The sequence below is a fragment of the Protopterus annectens genome, chromosome 5.part0, assembly GCF_019279795.1.
Source record: "Protopterus annectens isolate FY-2018-M chromosome 5.part0, PAN1.0, whole genome shotgun sequence".
NCBI lineage: Eukaryota > Metazoa > Chordata > Ceratodontiformes > Protopteridae > Protopterus > Protopterus annectens.
This window is the reverse complement of record NC_056735.1, coordinates 452,192,078-452,214,726: the sequence shown is the minus strand read 5'-3', so window position 1 is coordinate 452,214,726 and position 22,649 is coordinate 452,192,078.

The window sequence follows — 22,649 nt, the reverse complement described above, 5'->3', positions numbered from 1 at the left end:
CATTATAACTGACATTTTATGAATAGAGTATTTTTCCTGAATCTGTGGTGTGTCAGTATGATAACTAGGTCAGAGGTTATACTAACTGTTTTCAGTTTCTCTGTGAGAATTCTGTGAGTTGAAGCTTTTGAAGTAGTTCATGGACACTGTGCATGAGACAGCCCACATCCCAGATTGTCTCCCTTAACATTTTGGCGGGAAACTTATTAAAACTTGTGGCAAACATTCATTTTGTCAATAGAGTAAAATATTGTATTCATAGAAATTATTATAAATCATATTGGATAGTTATGCAGATTCTCAGAAACACTTGCATTATTATATATAAAAAAAAAGCCATCACACTTACACACACATACACACACACACACACACACACACACACACACACACACACACACACACACACACACACACACACACACACACACACACACACACATATATATATATATATATCTGATCTCACTGAGTTGTGTCTTTGTTGAGCACTATCCTACTTGCTGTCCCTAGAATAAATCTGTCTGCTTTATACAAAATAATGCACAGCAAACACATTTTAGTAACCAGATTTTACAATCATGCTAACCTACTGCTTTAAAATATATCACATGACATTTCTTCCAGAATAGAGTTATAAGATTATTTATGCTTGTCAATCAGATGAATTAAATGAGTTATAGTAAAGTATATGTTTGGAACACAAATTTTTAACACAGATTATTATGCTGCTGTTAAGTAGATTTTCAAAAACATTTAAATAAATGTTTCATTTTCTATGCCTTCTAAAATAAGACATTTACTTACTACAAGAAACTACATCATTTAGACTCATTATAACTGGCATATTTTATGAATAGAGTATTTTTCCTGAATCTGTGGTGTGTCAGTGTGATAACTATGTCAAAGGTTATACTAACTGCTTTCAGTTTCTCTGTGAGAATTCTGTGAGTTGAAGCTTTTGAAGTAGTTCATGGACACTGTGCATGAGACAGCCCACATCTCAGATTGTCTCTCTTAACATTTTGGGAAACTTATTAAAAACTAGTGGCAAACATTCATTTAGTAGTGTAAATGCATGTAAACATGACAAAACCTTCACAATGTATTCCACAGACCATTACAGCCTCTTACTTCTTTTCAGAAAGAGAAACAAATTGAATCACAGCTTGCCATTAAATCTTCAGATATTTTGACTGGTTATGAAACAAAACATTATAACTGACATATTTTATGAATAGAGTATTTTCCTGAATCTGTGGTGTGCCAGTGTGATAACTATGTCAAAGGTTATACTAACTGCTTTCAGTTTCTCTGTGAGAATTCTGTGAGCTGAAGCTTCTGAAGTAACTCATGAACACTGTGCATGAGAAAGCCCACATCTCAGATTGTCTCTCTTAACATTTTGGCGGGAAACTTATTAAAAACTAGTGACAAACATTCATTTAGCAGTGTAAATGCATCTAAACATGACAAAACCTTCACAATGTATTCCACAGATCATTACAGCCTCTATGTAAGTGAAATTAAGCCCAAAATTACCAACAAGCAATAAAACTCAACATTCTTCTCCCAACTCAATTTTCATACAAATCCTATTATTCACTGTGTCCACACAATCAAAAGCATTTCTATATATTAATAAAGAAAAGAAAAAGAGAGTAGAAAATAAAAGGGAGTGAGGCAGAAATAAAAAAAATGTAAGAGAAAGCTGTAAGAATTATATACAATGGAATGTTACTTACTGTTTATATTAATAGAGTTAAAAATAAAACATATTATTTACTCTTATTTAGTTCTGATTATTATTAGTTAAAGCATAACAGATTATTTACAAACAGGCATAAGCAGTATAATCAAGAACGTATAATTAGAAATAGCATTTGAAGAACTTATAAAAACTTTTACAAGTAATAAATATGTTATTATTCTATTAATGATATTTTCATTACTGTTCTCTCCTGCCCTCCCCACCCTTTACCCACTACATAATCTAAATAGAATGTCATTGTTTAAACAAAGAAAATAATAAAAGGAGAAGGAAAAAAAAGGTAAAGATAAAAAAATGTATCAAATTACTAACCTTACTTCTTTTCAGAAAGAGAAACAAATTGAATCACAGCTTGCCATTAAATCTTCAGGTATTTTGACTAGTTATGAAACAAAACATTTCTTTGCACATAGAGAATAACTTTGATTAAATCTTTTCCAAAATATTTGTGGCTTTCTGGAAATGCAGGAACTATATTCAAAAGATTAATAATGAACTAAAATGATGAGAGAGAAAAAACATATAACAAATCATTTGTTTTTAGTCTCTTCTTCTTCTCTGAAGTCTTCCACGAAGCTTCAGTTGCCAATCTCTTTAATGAAGAACTAGCCCATTCCATTTCTTCTATTTTATCCAAAATCCTTTTTCTTTGACAAACAGTAAAGCAGAGTCTAAATCATCGAAAACCTTAGGACCATCAGGAAGGAAGATTTTAAGCTTGGCAGGAAACAGAAGGTATGTTTTAAACTGTGCTTTTTAAGCTCCCTTATTAGTGGCAGAAAAACTTTTCTTTTAGCTATTACCATGGAAGAATAGTCATTGTCAAAAGCACAGTTGTCTCATTAATCTTAACAGGAGCTTTAGCCCAAGCAGATTTAAGAACCATCTCTTTATCAAAGATGATAGAAATCTAACTATAACTGATCTAGGATATTTTTGTTAGAGTTAGTATTAGCTATAGATCTATGTGCTCTTCGATACCAAAAGAGAATGCTTCTGGTAAGTCTAAAGTTTTAGGGAGCCAAGTTGTTAAAAAAGAAGTAATATTGTTACCTTCAATATTTTCTGGCAGTCTAAAAATCCTAATGTTATTGCGCCTAGATCTATTTTCCAGGTCATCCAGCTTTGTTTGTAAATGTGTATTTTGTTTCAGCAGAAACTCAATGTTGGTTTCCTCTTCTTGGATTCTATTTTCCATGTCATTCACAGCTTCTTCTATGCCTGTCATCTGGTTCTTCTGTTGTTGCAGGTCTGTATGTAACAGGTCTATTTGTTTTGTAGTTTTTTCTATGAAGGTGTCTATTTTAGTATCCATTTTATCCATTTTATCAGTAAGTTGCTGGATTATAATTATCAGAGGCTGAAGTTCTTTCTTGATGCTGGAGTCTTGAGAATTTGTCTTACTGGAACTCATTTCAGACTGATAAACTGACAGGAAAATTTCCACAGTGATTTCTGACAAGAATATTGTTAAGATTTCCTTTCTTTTTTAGATATAGTTCAAGAACAATATAAAACAAATGTATTTAGAAAGAAAATTACTTCAAAAATTAATTTTTTAAGTAATTAATTCCTGTCAGTGTAATGAAATTGGTGGAGCTGAAGAAATCTGCTGCTATCCTGTGTTCATCCTTGGCCACACCCCCCAAGACTGCTTTATTTCTGAGTATAAACTATATTTAATAAAAAATGATTATATACCAAAAATATTACACGTAATTCACACAATTTCATTATTCCCTAATAAGTTAAGCTAAATTTATTTAGAATCAATTAAATTAGCTGAAATAACCTAAGAAGTTCATGCCTTAATTCATTAACAACAGCAGCAGCATTGATCATGTTATTGTGTTAATCACACCCCTTGAATGCATCTTTACTACATTTATGGTCTCCTAGCAAATCTATATCAGCAATAAAAATCACATCATAAACTGGGAATGTTTTGAGATTGGATTTCCAGATATTGAAGCATACCTGATCACTTTGATTTTTTAAGGCAGTTACTTACTGCTTAGCTACAATGTGATTCAGTTACAAGAGTTGTACATGTAAGTATTGTATAAAAAGGACAAACAAACTTTGTAAATTATATTACATGTATATTATAAACAAATTCTGAATACATAAATGACCACATTTAAGAATTTGCAAGTATCCAGTTTTAAAACATTTATTTCCAACCTATCCAATAAATAGTATTTTAGGACTTAAAAAAAAATATGAATAAAACAAAGAAGTCAGCAAGGGATAAAAGTGTTTACACTACTGATTTAAATGTCTTGAAAATAGAAAATTTTTACTACATTTGACTATTTTAGAGAAAATATAATATAGGCAAGAAAAATCTTTTAGAAATAGAAGATTTAACAATTTTTTTTAATTTATTAAGCTTTGACAGATGCTCATTCAAGCCTAAAATACCTTTTTTTCATAAACTTCCAGTTCACACCCATGCCTCTTTATGCTGTCCAGAATGTTTTGAGTCTGGCTTCTTATACTTAGAGACATACCAACTAATAACAGGCAGTATTAGAAATAGCACAGAGTTATCATAAGATTGTTGTTCTAGGATGTCCTGCTGTGGAGAAATTAATCTTTGCCACATATTCATATTTTCATGTTTATGTTCATATTTTCATTACTGAGATACCTACATTTTATTGAAATGTATGGTGTGAAACACCAATGTGTGAGACAAGATAATTCACTAGTTATTTGTTAGTAATAATGAACATAAGCAATATTTCCATATGTACTTAATACTTTAAAATCCAAGTGACTTATAAACTGTTAGATGACGTTAGGTGAAACCTTAGATGTTCTTGAAGAAAATAGTCTAATAGTTGCACTGTAAGTTGTACATCTTGAGAGGTCTCTTCTTTTTTCTTCTTCTTTCGGCTGGTCCCGTTAGGGGTCACCACAGCAGATCAACTGTTTCCATTTCTTCCTGTCCTCTGCATCTTGCTCTGTCACCCCAACCACCTGCATGCCCTCTCTCACCACATCCATAAACCTTATCTTATGCCTTCCTCTTTTCCTGTTACCTGACAGCTTCATCCTTAGCATCTTTTTCCCAATATACTCTGCACCCCTCCTCAGCACATGTCCAAACCAATGTAATCTTGTCTCTCTGGCTTTGTCTCCAAACTTTCCAACCTGGGCTGACCCTCTAATATACTTACTCCTAATCCTGTCCATCCTCGTCACACCCAGTAAAAATCTTAATATCTTCACCTCTGCCACGTCAAGCTCTGACTCCTGCCTTTTTGTCAATGCCACTGTCTCCAACCCATATAACATAGCTGGTCTCACTACCCTCTTGTAGACCTTCCCTTTCACTCTTACTGGTACTCGTCTGTCACAAATCATTCCTCTAGTATTACTTATATTGATAATTATACAATTAAACATATGTTTGCATATTTCTGTAAATATCTCGATAAACATCCAGTTATTGATGAATTTCTTGTAGTCATGAGAAAGCTTGTGTTTAGTTGACAAAAATGTTCAAACAATATATGTCTAGGTTGTATAGTTTTTAAGATATGAAAATTTGTGGAAGTTTAGAAAAATTATAATTTAGGATTTGTGTGCATTATATTACAGTATTTATAGAAAGTCTATGAATGCACTCTTCATTGTAAAGAATACATCTTACTGATAACATTATTTGTACAATTTTAATGGCTCGTTGTTCACAAAATATTTAAATTTGTTAATCATATGTTTTTTATTTTTCAGAAAATGCTCTGGAATGCAAGATGTGTGTAAGCTGCTAGAGGTGTGACATTTCCACACCACACAGGTGTTTAAGAGTTAACTCATTAGCATCTACTGTCAGTTAATTGTGACATTCCTGACTACCAGCAGGCAGGCTGGACCACAGTTAACTAAAGCTGAAAAAAGAAAAATAAATGTGAGACACTTTGCAGGAGAACAAGAAAGTAAACATTTTGCATTTCTTGTTCAACTAGGTCCTTTCCATTTCATGTGCTTAGTCATGGTACTGAATATCACACATTCAGCACCAAAATTAAGTCAGTGAAAAACAAGCACATGGTGTGTAGTCTGGTCTGCCTTTCAATCACAAGTGGCAGGAATGGGACAAAGCAGACTGCAACCCAAGGGGTGTGATTAACACAATAACATGATCAGTGCTGCTGTTGTTAATGAATTAAGGCATGAACTTCTTAGGTTATTTCAGCTAATTTAATTGATTCTAAATAAATTTAGCTTAAAGCCTTATATTTCTATAATCTACAAAATACTACTGGACTCTAATGCAATTATACTGGAAACATCTGGATTTTTATGTAGAGTTTATATTTTGGACTGTATGCCAAAAATTTGAAATCACCAGGGGGGAACTTCATCGATATTTTGGAAACTGCATTCCTGGAAATGTACTTACATAATGTTTTATATCCCATGTACAGCATGCTCACTAGTAATAATTTTCCCCTCTCTTCCTTCCTTTAACTATTTTTTTACGTTATGTATAACTTAAGTACCTACAAGCTTTAGATATAATAAGTACAGATTTTTAGCCAAGTCAAGACTTTTGTTAAATTTGAAAATGACTTATCTATTACACAAAGTTTTAATAATTTCATATACTCTAAACATTGTGTTGCATTTCCTACATAGCTTCTATTTGTCTACCTTTAGCATATACACTGTTTACATTTTCATGTTTTTAGATAAGAAAAAAAATACATTCAGATTAGATTTATGTTCACACCTGCAACTATACTTACACACACACACACACACATGTTAATGTACATTGTTCTCATATAAATCTAACACAAACTTTAAAGAAAATATAATTTGACATTTATTACATATTTGTCCTTACAAAAGCACAATATGCTACAGAGACTGTAGGTGCAAGTACTACTGAGCAGAGGACTAGAGCCAAAGAATGAGTATGGTAAGATGCACAATTCTCTAATAAGATTCAAAAACTGTGGTATAGTGGTATAAGGCATAATAAAACAAGGGGTACACTATCAACAGAAACAAATCTGATATTGCCAAACAATGTGGATGTATGATAAGCAAGTGTAACTAGTGTACAATTTAAAAAAAAAAAACTATTGGAGGAAAAGAATGTGTGATACTACAAAAAGCAGATCAAGCAATAAGATAAAACATAGGAAAATCTGTGTGTTACAACAGTAATGAATATGAGAAACAGAGTAATGCAGGAATCTGATATGGAAGCCAAACTACTTGTATTACTGTAGTTAAGGTTTGCACTAGGTAAGGCAATAAGCAAGGCAGCAAGCCCTCTTATGATCTCAATCCTGAAAATCCATGCCAGAAAAGAACTTTTCTCTATGTGCAAATGCTGAAACAGTTAAAAATAATTTGCATACTGCTAGAAAGAAATATTGAAATGAACTGTTAATCAGTACTCAGGTCTGAAAACTGACTACTGGATATGAACAAAGTAGGATTTAAACTTGATATATGTGCACTGTATAATTTTTGTCAGAAAATAATTTTAAGCATCAGGGATTAAAAAATATTCAAGACAGGAATGCATATATACCTATTCAAGACACTAGGTTGCACCATCAAGTTATAGGCTACTGAAATATGAGTAGAGAACTAGACATTTAGACTCCTTTCTCAAACAGCTGCTGTGTGTAAAAAATTAATTCCACCAACAGTTCAGGTCATACAACTTGTAATAAGCTGGGAATGGTAAAAAAAAATACCATATAAAAGCAGAGTGCATGTAATGAGTCAATTACACCATTGTGAAGACAATTCAGATATTCTGGAATGGCATAACAAAGATATCCTACATGACTATGCCACTCTATTTAAAGACCATTACAATATGTTGGTGCCTTTCGGCTTTTCCCGGTTAGGGCTCGCCACAGCAGAACTCCGGTCCGCTAATGATTGGTAGTGGATTTTTACATACCGGGTTTCCAGCCCTGATGCACAACCTTCAACGAAGGCACGCCCCATTCACATATGCCTCCACACAGAAGACGCTCTAGCTGAGAATCGAACGGGTCAACGTCTTGCTATGAGGCGACAACACTACCGCAGCACCACCACCGCAGTAAAGACCATTACAATATAATGTACAAATAAAATGTGACTGCACTGCCATTGATGCATGCTTCCAGAGATGAACCCATAGCACTCAGAAGGAAGTAGAAACAAGCAGAAAAGAATACAAATATCAGATGTCATTATGGAATATTTTGGCTTAGTATAGTCACTGAAGAAAGATGAATGAAATTTAAATTTGTATTTATCTACAACATTCAAATAGCATGCTTTTGTATAATCACTGTTGCAAAGAGAGGATTTTCATTTGAACTGACAAATTCACATGCAGACGAACAGGAACACTATAAGAGACTACTACGTAAAATAAGTTGGCGTTTAATAGATCCAAATGAAATGTTAGCGCTTTCGGCTAAAACAATATTTAGCCTTCTTCAGACAAACAGCGGAATATGAGATGTCATTGCTTAAAATACAATCATAAAGCCAACTGGAATAAAGTGCATTCTTCAATTACATGTTACCATGGTTACCTTAAAACGGAATTGTACATGATTTATATAAATCTTAAATAATGTTATATTAGATAAAATAAAATCATATGAAAGTGTCACATCTTGATGGTAGTAGATCACTTGTATTAAAAAATATATATGTATATACCCAAATATAAGTTGGGAAATACGTGAAATACTCATCAGTTTTTTACAGCTTAATTCATGTACATAACATTTAAAGCACAAACTAGTTATAAAATCTGGCCATACCCTTTGTGTCTTTACGGGAATACTTAAACCTATACGAAATATAGGTTACCCTTCTTGCCTGATTTATTTAAATGTACTAAAGTGACGCGAAAGATGATATACGCAAAAAATTTAGTACTATATGTAATATTATGCATGCTCCCCTAAGTTGTTGAACTTATTGGTTATGTTATCTGTTGTAAGATAACCACTTCAGCACACATTTGATTGATAAATTATCATTTATCCCTGGTACCAAGTGGGCCCTCGTTCGAATCTGCCACATAAGTTCGTCTATCTCTAGCCTTATTTGCCAAGGGCCACCCCTTGGATCTGGAGTTCTTTGATGCACTATGACAAACCCAAAGGTATGTCCTGTGTTCTCCAATATGTGCTTAGCTAAAGCGTTATTTTCATCTTTTCTGCTAATAGCATATGTGTGTTCGTATATTCTGGTCTTAATTCTGCGCTCCGTCTTGCCAATGTAAAAAGCTTTGCATTGGTTACACAGGGCAGCATATACCACAGATTTGGATTCACAATTATAATGGTTGTCAATTTTGTATATCTTGTCTTTAATAATGAATTGTGTTCCTACTTTAAGGAATTTACATTGTGCACAAGCACCACACTTGTACATACCATTTGGACGTTGGGAAATAGATTTTCTTGGGGGTCTCTCCAAAATGGCTTTTAAATTTAAACCTCTCCTATAAGTCAATTTGGGTTTATCACCCAATAATGTAGAGAGAGTACCATCGTGGTTAATTACGTCCCAGTTCTTATTAAGAATTTCCCTGATTTTTTGGAAATCCAGTGAAAAAGTGTGCAAAAAGGACACACTATAATTTATGTCACTGGGTCCATAATCTCTAGAAGAACTAGTAAGAATTAATGAATTTCTCATATTAAAGTCCATCTCATTGGTAGTATTAGTATCCAAGAGCGGAATAAATTGACCTGCTTTACGTTTGTTAGATACCTCCAATATGATTTTGTTAATCAAGGCGGATGGATAACCCCTTGCTAAAAACATATTTCTTAGTTTGTTGCATTCTAATTGAAAATCTTGGTCGTCTGTTACCATACGTGATGCCCTAACTATCTGCCCCTTTATAACCGATCTTTTTTGGTAGTAGGGATGGCTGCTAGAGAAATGCAACAAACTATTGGAATATGTAGGTTTTCTGTATATATTGCTTTTTAGTCTTTGGTTGTTGGTATCCTTTGTAAGAAGAATGTCGAGATAGTTGATCTCGCTCTCTTCTATATTAAAAGTGAACTGTAGAAAGTTGGTCATGTTAGTCATTCTTTCAATAAAAGTAGGGATGAGCTCTCTATCACCCCTCCAAATACAAAAAATGTCGTTATAAAGGGGCAGATAGTTAGGGCATCACGTATGGTAACAGACGACCAAGATTTTCAATTAGAATGCAACAAACTAAGAAATATGTTTTTAGCAAGGGGTTATCCATCCGCCTTGATTAACAAAATCATATTGGAGGAATCTAACAAACGTAAAGCAGGTCAATTTATTCCGCTCTTGGATACTAATACTACCAATGAGACGGACTTTAATATGAGAAATTCATTAATTCCTACTAGTTCTTCTAGAGATCATGGACCCAGTGACATAAATTATAGTGTGTCCTTTTTGCACACTTTTTCACTGGATTTCCAAAAAATCAGGGAAATTCTTAATAAGAACTGGGACGTAATTAACCACGATGGTACTCTCTCTACATTATTGGGTGATAAACCCAAATTGACTTATAGGAGAGGTTTAAATTTAAAAGCCATTTTGGAGAGACCCCCAAGAAAATCTATTTCCCAACGTCCAAATGGTATGTACAAGTGTGGTGCTTGTGCACAATGTAAATTCCTTAAAGTAGGAACACAATTCATTATTAAAGACAAGATATACAAAATTGACAACCATTATAATTGTGAATCCAAATCTGTGGTATATGCTGCCCTGTGAAACCAATGCAAAGCTTTTTACATTGGCAAGACGGAGCGCAGAATTAAGACCAGAATATACGAACACACATATGCTATTAGCAGAAAAGATGAAAATAACGCTTTAGCTAAGCACATATTGGAGAACACAGGACATACCTTTGGGTTTGTCATAGTGCATCAAAGAACTCCAGATCCAAGGGGTGGCCCTTGGCAAATAAGGCTAGAGATAGACGAACTTATGTGGCAGATTCGAACGAGGGCCCACTTGGTACCAGGGATAAATGATAATTTATCAATCAAATGTGTGCTGAAGTGGTTATCTTACAATAGATAACATAACCAATAAGTTCAACAACTTAGGGGAGCATGCATAATATTACATATAGTACTACATTTTTTGCGTATATCATCTTTCGCGTCACTTTAGTACATTTAAATAAATCAGGCAAGAAGGGTAACCTATATTTCGTATAGGTTTAAGTATTCCCGTAAAGACACAAAGGGTATGGCCAGATTTTATAACTAGTTTGTGCTTTAAATGTTATGTACATGAATTAAGCTGTAAAAAACTGACGAGTATTTCACGTATTTCCCAACTTATATTTGGGTATATACATATATATTTTTTAATACAAGTGATCTACTACCATCAAGATGTGACACTTTCATATGATTTTATTTTATCTAATATAACATTATTTAAGATTTATATAAATCATGTACAATTCCGTTTTAAGGTAACCATGGTAACATGTAATTGAAGAATGCACTTTATTCCAATTGGTTTTATGATTGTATTTTAAGCAATGACATCTCATATTCCGCTGTTTGTCTGAAGAAGGCTAAATATTGTTTTAGCTGAAAGCGCTAACATTTCATTTGGATCTATTAAACGCCAACTTATTTTACGTAGTAGTCTCTTATAGTGTTCCTGTTCGTCTGCATGTGAATTTGTCAGTTCAACAGTTAATTGGTTTGTGCATCGTTGTTTAGGATTTTCATTTGTATTGATCTCACTATGTGACTGGAATGATTTGAAGATGCTTATTACTTAAATACTAGAATTTAGAATGCTGGTGTTTTTTTTTTTTGTAAGTTTCCAAAGCATTGCTTTGGGCAAGAATGCTGTAAACTATACACATCTGATACACAATTAAAAAGGTACAGATTCCACACACTTGGATTTGGTATTTTATTAGCATCAGACAATTTCCAAAGAGCTAGTGCCCAAGTAAATGCAGGCTTGGAAGGTGATGTCAACATAACAGATAATGTATTATCAGTACAGAGTCAGACAACAGAAAAGCAGGACCATATAATGCTACATTTGCTGAGCAGACTAAGCATAACAAAGTTAAGTAACAGCAAATGAAAAATAAAAGCATGATAAACCTGAAATGCATATTTCCTAATGCCAAATGGTCTGAAACCCCATCCAGAGAAAATCCGAGCAACTATGAAAATATCAAAGCCAGTGGACAAAAGTATTATAAAGGCTTCTCTGAACAATATCTTTCAAAGTTTGCATCAAACATGTTTGTGATATCTATGACAGTTTTACAGCAGGATTTAGTATGCAAATGGTGCTATTAACAATAAGAGTTAAATGCATAAACACGTTAACTGATGCTCAAGCATTAAAGAGTACTATGTGGATAAATGAGATGTGCTATAAATAAATGTCAGTCAGAAATTTACTGTAACTGTGCTGACAGAACATAAAAAAAAACTGCTGACTATGGTCAAAAGTATTTAGAGATGCACAAGTAAGAGGTGCACAGACAGAAAGGGAACTAATAGCACTAAAGCATGTACACCAGAAACTGAAATTAATTTGTCTAAGGTAAAGAAGGTAGTTTACAAACAAACCACAAATGTTGGAAAGCAAGTAGATTGGAGAGGATGTTACTCAACCTAAGATCTTAAACTTGGACTGGACAAGGAACTACATAGTGAGCAGTCACGAAACACAGCAAGTTTACCAGAGAAGTATGAAGAACTGCAAGAAGAAATAAGTTGTATTATGTAAAATTTACCATAACAGTACATTTCAGGTAGGAAACCACTGTTGCACCAGCATTCAATACAGAAAGGATTTGCCAGATATCCAACTTCCAGACAGAAATCCACAGTTTTCTCTGGACATTCCTATGAGTCTGCAATCAATATCTGATATGTGCACACCGTTACTTCAGTTCTATTTGGCTGAGAAATGTTTCAATGCACCACTACTCTGGTGGGGCACTGAAGTTCCTTCCCTACCTTAACGTGCATACTACTTGGAAAACATTCTCATGATCTGGAATAGATAGGCGAAATTGCCTACCATCCCAAATTTTAAGGTTTGCAAAGCTACCCTTTCACCTGAGAGAAACAGGACTACGTCAGCAGGGATAGAGCCCATATTACATAATCACTGAACATCTTCCGTTATGGCAAGGAACACACAACATATGTTCATTTTAGAAATCACTCCTGCAGTACTACTGTACACAAGGGAGAAAAACAAAGCTATAGAATAAATACAGGGTGCAGAAAACACTGAAAATGGTTGAGATGAAGGCAGTTTTGCTCCTGCCCTGGATGTTTAGCTTGTAACACTTGGAGAAGATGGACATTTTTATTGCTATCTCACAGACACTGTACACTTATAAATTCTTCAAGAATGCTACCACCACAGCTCTTCCTCTTGTGGAATGTGCTGCCACTGGAACATACACCTTTTTGCTTACTGATACAAAGAAAACATACAGTGGCCTACTCACACACAATGTTCAGTTACTGGCATGACTACTTATATCATGGAATGTTACAGCTGCTCTTTGCAAACAAGATTTCTGTCAATATATTATCTGTGAGTTGTATGTGGACATAAGTATAACATTCTTTCATACTACTAAGTATTATGGCAAACAAAGGGCCTCAAACATCTACCCTACACAGATAGGCTAAAAGCCCTGTCCCTCTACTCAAGTCTCCTACAGACTCCTCAAAGATGACCTCTGTCTGGCATTCAAAGCAATCTCAAACTCCACCTTTATGGGACTGCTGCATATCCGCAAGTCAAGCTCCACTCGAGTAACTCACAAGTGCAACCTCAACCTGGTCTGTGACATCAGTAGGACTTGTTGGGACAGATATGTCCCAGAGACTCCCCCCTTTTGTGGAATAGACTTCCTCTCCACGTCAGGCAGAGTACCTCATTAAACCTTTTTTAATGCAACCTGGATAACTGGATGTGGAACAGAAAATACACCCCTGGGATTCCGCCTGTGTCCCTGATGGACAGCGGCATAGGGTGCTGACTTGATGGAACATGGGCTAAATTCTTGGCTAGGCTTGTAGGGGCCTCAGGGCCAATAGCCTAGTAACTTCCCATGATCCTATACTACCTTGGGAATGGAGGTGAGGTTGGTTGCTAGGGTAACTCTTGTCTATAAGGAAATCTGTGCAGAGCTGGGAGCTCATGATGACATTATTCTGGTAAATGTGACTGTTACTAAGCAAAATATTTCCTGGACAGGAATTTGGTGCTGATACTGTGTGTTTGAAAGTAGACAGTGTCAGCTGTTGCAGTACAAAAGTCTCAAGAAGGGGGAACCTATTAGTAGGGCCTACATGCAGGGCCTCTTGGACTGCTTGACTAAGCAATGTGCAGCAAGGATGATCCTTATGCATACAAATAAGGCTGACAGGTACACTTTGATCAAGGTGTAAGACAGAAAATCTGGCACTTATTGTAGGAGCTTGGCAGCTGGGCAATATTTGGGAGGGTACTCTTGCTAGTGTATCAAACAGAATCTTTTGCATTTTCCCTGGTGATTGGCTTTTTGTTTTCCAGAAAGACCTGGCAGCTTTTCCCTGAAAAGAATAAGGTTTAAAGGGCTCAAGCAGCTAACCTTGGTGTTTTCAGGTTTGATGTACTAGACACCCTCTCAACCGAGTCATGGCAGTAGTGCAACTTGGAAGGGACGTGGGGTTCCCACTATGCTGTCTGCACCAGGATGGAAAACAAAAGCTGCATGGGTCAATATGGCTCCACCCGCATGAATACTGCCTCTGCTCGTTTACTTTCAATAATCCTATGAGGAAGAACAGAAGTGAAGAGAGAGTGTACAGTATATTTTCTTCCAGGGTAGACTGAAGGTGATACTGGACTAAGTTCTGTAGCATGGAAACCTGCAGAAGACTGGCAGTTGGTGGTTACCATATGAAATGAACAGATGCACAAGCCCCCCAAATTTTCTGCAACTGTCCAGAAAATCCAAGGAATGAGTCTACTCAGTTGTTGATATAACAGCAAATTAGTCTGTCTACCACAGTATTCTGGTGCAAGAAGATATAGGCAGCTTGATGATGTAAGCACAGACACTAGGCCATCTCCCATACTAAAATCAATAGTTTGCATAGCTGGTATAACTGTATGACTCCTTGTGTGCTGGACTGAGATCCTTTTCAAAGATTTTTAAGGTAAGAAGGAAGGTTGCCATTTCTCACTGAACTTTTTTTTCCCCATCATATTTTTTTTTTATTTATGCTCTCTCCAAGCTGACTACTTTGTAGGAGGATAGTCATTGGATAGCCTGTGTTGTCCTTTGCCTGTGGTGTCCCCAGGTGAGTTTGTTCCTGATGTATAGAATTATAGGAATCCACTTGGACAGTGGCTATCAATGTTGAAGTGAAATACTCTTCACGTACAACTGGATTTTCCTCATCTGTAACTAGACTAGTGGTACCACTAGGATACATAACAGCTGTAAGTATTTACCTGCAGTCCATGTGCTTATGCCAGGCTTACAAAGGGGCACATCAATAATAGATTTCTGACACCAATATTAGGGATTTCTCCATGAGTAGTAGTAGATGGGCTCACTGTGTCCAGCAGAGCTCCCATAGCATCTTTCTCTGGATGCAGACTGGATTTGGGGACGTTCAAGGCAAACCCAAGATGTAAATTACAGGAGACAGAGTGGATACAGTGATGACTATTGCCTTGTCAATGGCTTATATTGAGACAGCCTAGATAAGGCACTCATATAGTTATGGACATATATGTAATCTTCCTGTTTTTCAATAAAGCACAGACTTTTTGTCACCAAAAAGAGCAGAGAGTAGAATCCTTTCTACTGTTGTAGTTTTGGTACTATCCCCATTGCTCCCATAGATATTAATTGTCTAACTATACTGAACCCTACAGGTCCTTCCTGGATTTGACTCCTCATAAAAGATTTGGAAACCAACTATATCCTGTAACCCTGAGGTGAAATAGACCTTATCCATTAATCTGATGCTATATGAAACCACTCTTTCTTGCATAAGAACAGTCTGCCTCACAACTGAGTGGAAGAGAAGGAAGGGTACTGGTAGTCAGTATTGCCTACAAGTTTTCTGTGCAAGAAGCAACCTTTCTTCCCCTACCTTGCTATTTCCTGTAATTTCTGCCCCCTTTCCTTGACTTTTTATGTCCTCCTTTTCTGCCTATATTTACTTACCCTTAGTGTTTCCAATAAAAGGCAGAATTTGCTAGGGTAATTCCAGTTATATTTTATAATACACAGAGAAAACATCTGTTAACATTCTCCATAGTTTTACCCTACTCCTCCAAATGTTTAGACTACCTGTGAAGGAGGGCAAAAAAAAGGAACTGTGTAAAGGAGTGTCCAAATGATTCCCCTTCACATCCTCAAGTTAAGGTTAAGGTACGTAACCCTGACCCAAATGGATACTGCCACCATGCAACTAGCATCCAGCATGTAGTAATATTTTGTAGCAAACTTACCTTCTCTAAAAGGCTATTTCGGTAAGCTTAGCGATTTTGCCTCTTATCTTCTCACCCAGAACATCTTGGAGCATGGTCTCAAGCTGTTTTAGGGCTTCCCTTTGGTACTTTTGACAGGTGCATCTGGTAGCTGTTCTATCAGAACATTAATGTGGCTGAAAATAACACCTTCTTAACAAACTTACTCAGGATCATACTTTACAGTTTGGCAAAGTATTAATGCTGAGAACCTTTAGAGGCTTCTATGGACTCTACTGCGGAGTTCATTACAGGGTTTCTGTAGAGTTATTTAAAATCCTTCTGTACCCTGCAGAATTTGTCAGGCTTCTTGGAGGGCAGGTGGCTGGAAGCTTGGCTTTGGTGATGCAAATTTAAAAGCATTTATGAACACTGGAAGGAGAAGGACTGGAAAGACAGCAAACAGATTATCTTTACCAATTCTATGTATCTCTTCTTGGAAGAAGCCAGAGGAGATGAATTATTGACTGTTGACATCAGTACCCAAGAGAAGACCTGATAAGAATAAGCTAAATCCTATTCTTTTATGATAGGATCTGACCAGTTAGATGAAGTAGAATATTTTCTAATCTTTTGAGGTGAGGAAGGTTGCACTGGTAAGAGATTGTCCCTCTGCCAATCTGCCACATATTCCAGTTTAATTTGTATAACAATATTGTAGGAAGGACAACAAAGGGGTTTGAGATGCCTGAAGGAGGAGATGCAAAACCCTATATATCAACTCAGAGAGTCAACATTACATAGTCCAATTAGGAATGGGAACACTATCAAACAACCCCCATGGGGCTATTAAACTCATAGGTATAACAAAACATTCCTTGAAACTCTGGTGGAAATGGCATCACCTAAAATTGTAGAAATCTTTACAGAATCCTAGAAATAGGCACCCGACCCCTATGTCACTACAGACTCCAAACAATCATGTGTCACAAAAGATATGATCAAAGCTACCACAAAGATAATGCTTTCAAAGGGGGTCAGACGAAGGTGGACATCTGTCTGGATTCTACATGGACTTGGGTGGTATGACATGGTTTATCATCAGGACTATTATTCACTGGCCTCTACGGGGCTGGTGGGACCACAGTGGCCTTTCTGCTCCTGGCTGTAGTCTATCAGACTTGATTTATGAACTGAGCCATTCTCCACTTTTTTTTACTGGGATTTTTAAAGTGGATGGTCACCAGCGGACAGCTTGTTTTCACAACAGCTTACAGCTTTAAGAGTTCTTGTCTTACCCTCTATAACTTTGCTTGCAAGGGGAAATATTGTGGTGTTTTCCTATGCAGAACAAGTACAAAGAATGAAAAGTATTAATGTGGAATTTATCTTATGAAAGCAAGCTTACAGGACTTTTTTTCCTGCGGACATCAGGGACTCTAAAAATGTAGACGAATCCAGTTCAGTTAAACAGGTCACAAGTGTTAAAGTGTTTACAGACAAGATTAGAACAAGAAATAGAATTTAACAAAGACTCCAAACAGGTACTTATTGTTTGCTGTTCTGGAACTAACCTGGAAGCTTTGCCCAATAGATATAACTGTCTTTATACTTTTAACAGCAAAACAATTGCAGAACTGACATGAGTGTTGCTCATTTACACTGAACATCAGCCCAACTGCTTGAGAGAAATCATGCTGGTGGGGGCATCCAAAGAAAGCTTTACTCAGGAAGCTAGACATCTGACTTTCAGAAAATCCCCCAGGTAAGGAATACTGCTGTAGTAGTGATTCCTATGATGAACATCTATAGATTATTTGGCAAATTTATTTACTTGAATTTACTAACCAGGGTACAGCAGTGATCACAAATGACCAATTTCAGTCTCAACCTAGGCACATAGAAAACGCAGCAAAATACAGTAAACATTTATAAGAATGAATAGTGTAGAGACCATTACAGCAAGGGGAAACAACACTGAAGCTAGAAGTACAGTGGTGTGTGTATATATATATATATATATATATATATATATATATATATATATAGTTTCACTTCATAATCTCGAATTACTGAAATTTCGAATTTCAATAACCCGAGACTATAAAGTCTAATCATTCACAATACCTAAAATCACACAGTCATGAACATACATACACCATACAGCACATAACACACACACACACCATTCCACCCACAGCACACAAACCACACAACCCTACACTACTACTGCACGCCCCACACCCCGTACTTATATATACCAACTCCGAGGTCGACCATAACATAAAAAAAACCTCACACCACGCCATTCTCCATTCGCTCGCACACAAATACACATCACACATACACAAACACCAACAAATCCAACACTCACACCTCCCTACACCTACCCACACATACAACGTACAAAAACACACACAAACACTCACTCACCTGCAAGCTCAGGCACCATAACACTACACGCAATCCACCGGAAATGCATAAGCGCAGATTTGAGATATTCGAATTCGCTGTTATGCACTTTCGGCATTCTGGTTATAGACTTCATGGTCTCGGGTTACTGAAATTTGAGATTTCAGTAACTCAAGATTATGAAGTGTAACCATGCACACGTATATATATATATATATATATATATATATATATATATATATATATATATATATATATATATATATATATATATATATATATATAGTTCCCCTTCAGAAGACCGAATTACTGAAAACTCGAAATTCATAAGCTCAAAGCCAGAATCTCGAGTTTTCAGTAACTCGAAATTCTGTAGGGGAACAAAAACACTTGCAAAACACTTTTTCTAATGTTTTTGCAGGCTACGCCCCCACACCCTTCCTCCTTAAATATACCAACTCTGAGATCGCACTACAATGGGGATAAGGGAAATCTCCTGTTCCGCACTGTATGCAGAAGGGCACATCGGGAGAATTTCCATTCCTCCTCTATAGTGCGGTCACGGAGCTGATATATTTAAGCAAGGAGACTGCAGGGGGACTTGGACCCCAGCAAACATGTCAATAAACTTGTTTTTTTTCTTTCCCCTACTCTTCCCTTCACAATTTCGAGTTACTGAAAACTCGAGATTCTGGGCTCGAGCTTATGAATTTTGAGCTTTCATGAACTCGATCTTGTAAAGGGGAACTAAATATATATATATATATATATATATATATATATATATATATATATATATATATATATGGTTTATTATTGTTTATTCGAACGGAAAAACATTTTCCATTCAAATAAATGAATGGTAATACTGAAAGTAAAAAAAAATAACTTACACAATGTCGAACCAAATGCTCAACGCATTTAACTCAACATTGTTGTCAAAACCACCAAGTGATAGCCGTATAGGAGCTGATGTAAATCAAACTCCTATACAGCTATCACGTTTGTGCAGGGGGGCAAGCCCCCTGTGCCCCCGCACCCCCCTACTTATATATGTTCTAACTCCAAGATCGCACTACAGTGGGGATATGGATGAATTTCCACTCCCCACTGTACCGCGATCTCCATGCAGATAGTCGATTTCCAATTATGCAAATGCAGTTGGGCATTCGCATACTCGACTATCTGGTGCAAAAGTGCTTGTGCGTTCGACATTCTGTCTTTCGGCACATTGCAGCAGATAGAATTTCGTTCGCACAAACAATAGTAAACCTACATATATATATATATATATATATATATATATATATATATATATATATATATATACACACATACACATTTACAAATATGTACACTTATCAAGGGAGCTGCATGGCTAAGTGTTAGGAAAGGGTAGAAGAGAACAGGCAGATCTAAATTTGGTCAGGTAATGTTGATGGAAGGATGACACTGACATTTGGCTGCTAGTTTAAGGTAAGCGTTAAGCTGAGGTTGGAAATTAGAGTAGAAGGATAATCCTTTGAGGCAGAATGCCTCACAGTTTAAGAGCTAGAGTACAGAAACTGTGGTCTGTGCAGTGGATCTTAAGTGGTGGCAAGTCTAGTCAGTTTGGCTGCCAGGTGAGAAATAGCTCGACTATTTAGAAGTTTGAATAGCAGAGAGGCAAGTAGCAGTTGTTGGACCGGAAGCCACTTAGCTTTTTCAAGGATTTTGCAATGAAGTTCCTGCTTGGGGATAGGGTAATACATTTGCAGATACTATTTTCTACTGTTTGGCTAGGCTTGCGTAACTTATTGAAGCTGACACTATTAGTAGAAAGCTGTACACCAATTGGGTGAAAAGGATGCCTTTGATATTGTTATTCTTGTGGCTTTAGAAAGAGAAGTGGGGAGATTTTAGTGGTCCAGAATAAAAGTGTGTCAATATTTTACACAGTGTTGTCTATATGGAGAGGACACTTTAGAGATGGATCAAGCCAGATAACTAGGTATTTAAAGGATCTGGTATTTTTCTAAGTGTGTTGATAGTCAATAATTGGAAGAGTGGAACGTATTTCAGAAAGCTTCCTGTCTGTTCCAAAGAGTATTATTCTTGCTTTGCTGGAGTTAAGTTAGAGGTTTTTGTTACTGATGTACTGGATGAGTGAGAGGAAGTCTATCTGGAACTCGGTTTCTAGAAGTGTGAGTGAAGGACCATGTCATCAGCATAAAGAAGTGGTAGATCAAGGAGGTCAAAGGGGGAGTGTATATATATATATATATATATATATATATATATATATATATATATATATATATATATATATATATACACACACACACACACACACAAAAGTTGCATTTTTGGATGTTTTCGTAGAGAGATTGGAGGATGGTTCCTTCACTACAGGTGTCTTTAGAAAGGTTTGTCATAGAAATGCATTACTTCACAGAAGGAGCATGCATCCCAATTACGTTTTTCGTAATGTTGTTAAGGGACAGGGGATGCGTGTCTCGAGGCTGAACAATACTGAAGAAGGTTTTGTTAAGGGAATGTCATATCTTAGAGAGAGGTTTGAGAAACGTGGTTATAGCACTGCTGATCTTGATGAAGGTTTGTCCACCATTGATGTAATGAGAGAGGACAGAGCTAAGCCCTATTTTTCAAGCCAATCAAATAGTTTGAAACAGTTAACAGAAGCAGATAACACAGTGAGAATTCCCATTTACTTTACTAGTGATAAGGATAATTTTATAAAAATTTTTCAAAAACACTGGGGAGTATTGATGACTGACCCACAAATTAAAGAATATATAGGGGACACTCCAAAATTTAGGTTTAAAAATAAGAGAAATATAAAGAGGATATTATGTCATAAAAATGCTAGGGAAGCCAGAGGAGACATAGTAGGTACCACACCTTGTGGTAAGTGCAACTTCTGTCAACATGTTAGATGCATTAACACATTTATACATCCTGATACAGGGAGAGAATTTAGGTTTAATTGTGTAGCCACCTGTGGAACGGAACGCGTGGTCTATCTGGCTGTCTGTGGAGCATGTCAGTCTTTCTGTGTAGGAAAGACTGACAGACAATTCAGACATAGAATAAGAGAGCATTTATACAATATCAGAACAGGTACAGTGACTAATGCACTAGTGAAACATGTCATGTCCATGGGACACGAACACATATTTGAGTTTGTGGTAATTGAAGTGGTACATTTAAGTATAAGGGGTGGCAATATTAGTGCTTTGACAGAAGAAAGAGAGGCCAACTGGATTATCAGACTACATGCTGATGTGGGTAAAGGTCTGAATGAAAGGGTTTCTTTGAAGCCCTTTCTTCGGACCAAAAGGTTGAAGGTTAGATAGATGTTACTAGTTACATCTTTTTTCATATATATACATTTCTATTCATATATATATAATTTTATTATTTATTTTTCAATAGTTTTTATATGTCAGGTACATGAAGTCAATAATCGTAATTAGGATAATGTTTCTGACTTTTAAAGGTTGTTTTTTGAGTGTTCATTTATATGCATTTTTAGATTGTTTATTCATTTTCTAGGAATAGTTTGATGTTTAAATGATGTAATGAAATTTATATGTGATTTTATAATGCACTTAATAATTAATGAGCCATTCATGATGTGTAAGAATCTGATTGGTGATACATGTTTTTAAAATGGATATTTGGTCTTCACTCATTTATATGGTCTGAAGAAGCTAACTTGTGAAAGCGCTAACCTATTGAGTGCACTAATAAACAACAATTTTGATTTTTTACTATGGACTGGTTATTCCTTGGATTTTATGTAATTTTGCAACATTTCCTGGACTGAACTCTGCATGGTAGCTGCTGCTTTATACTGTGTTTTGGTGATATTTCCTATTTTCTTAAGCACAGCTTCTACCCCCTGGATTTTAGCCTGCTTTTTTGTTGTATATTCCCTTTACTATCATAATGTCGACTGCACACTGCTTGACTCTGCATACCA